This window comes from Pteropus alecto, unplaced genomic scaffold, assembly GCF_000325575.1.
Source record: "Pteropus alecto unplaced genomic scaffold, ASM32557v1 scaffold413, whole genome shotgun sequence".
NCBI classification, from domain to species: Eukaryota; Metazoa; Chordata; class Mammalia; order Chiroptera; family Pteropodidae; genus Pteropus; species Pteropus alecto.
Window position 1 is genome coordinate 2,617,190 of NW_006434120.1, and position 1,642 is coordinate 2,618,831.

Sequence of the window (1,642 nt, forward strand, 5' to 3'; positions counted from 1 at the left end):
TTTGACAAAGGAATGGGAGCAAGCACACTATATAGAAATGAAGTGAGTTTTCAATGGCCATGGGCTACTTTTTTTTCAATCAAATATTATCTTCTTACCAATTATTTACATATAAACAAAGATGAAAAGTAATTAATATAAAAACTGAATAGTGTGTGCACAAACCAGGCTGTGGGAGGAGAGGATAATTATTAAATATTAGATGACATTCCCTGGAGAAGATAACCTGAACAATGTCTCTGGGTCACAGCCAGCTTTTAACTCTGCCAACAGTGTACAAGAGCCTCTCCCAGGGAAGTGGGCAAGGCCCTGAGTGAGTCAGGAAGGCACAGATTCATGACAGCTTGGTCATCCAGAAGGCTGTAGTGTGAGCCAGGTGCAAGATATCCAGCAGGAAATTGGGAGGGTGTTGTGTCGTTAGTAAGCTCCTAAGGCTTCCAAATCTCAGGAGTGGGCACAACAGAATGCATCCTAGCGGTGCAAAGATGCCTTTCTAGCTGCAGGATATGGAGGTGAGAGCAGGGATTTCATCAGCACACAGCCAAGGCAGGCCAGGCACAGACAAGAGTGTGGGGAGGCTTGCCTATGAGTTCTGTCCTCGTATTCCAAAGATGAGCAATGGCAATGCTCCTTGGTGACAACAGCCTTGCCTTGTCTGCTTCTTAAGTCAGACTGCTCTAATCTAGTACTGGTAGTATGTTAATATATAAAGAATTAAGCCTGTTGATTTGAAACCAAGGAAGAAATTCAAATAACGAATTTAAAATAATCCAAGCTCATAATATGTAGTAAATGCAATTAAAGTCTGATAAATTTAACACATTTATATATGAGTTAAGATGAACATCGCAGAGCAGTTATACATGTTTATTAGAAAATTTCCACTTCAGAAAAAGTATGTTGAAGAAAGCAATTTTATTCTTCTCTTTTTTCTAGTTGGGGGAGGGGAAGCTTAGTAAGTGTAGTAGTGGGGCCAGTACGTGATATAACAACTCAATGGCATGAGATGAGTAATGCTTTTCATCCATACTTTTTCCACCGAAGATTTGATTTTTCTGTTTGGCTTTTTAATTTGTGGATAGTAGAGGTTTTTGTTGTATATTTTTATCATTAATTTATAGGACTTTTTATTATTAAGCTAGAAGAATGTGTTCTGTTCGGCACCTTTTCAATTTGTGGGATTTATTGAGGATTCCTTTGTTGCAGTTTTTAAAAATGTTGCATAGTTAAAAAGAAGATGTATTTTTTATTTTGGTGATATAAGTAGAAAAAGAGATATGTGTGTGTGTCTACCACTTGTCTCTATCTTATTTTGTTCTTTAGGCCCAATTTATTATTGTTTTTAAAAAGATTTGTATTAAAATACAGCTAACATACAGTATTGTATTAATTTCAGTTGTACACCATATTGTTCAACATTTATATACCTAAAAAGATGATCACCATGATAAGTCCAGCAACCATCGGACATCGTACAACACTATCACAGTATTATTGACTATATTCTCTATGCTATCTACCAGTGATGCCTATGCTTTTTGGCACCAGGGACTGGTTTCATAAAAGACAATTTTTCCATGGACCCAGGGGTGGGGAATGTTTTGGGATGATGCAACTGCATTACATTTATTGTGCACTATAT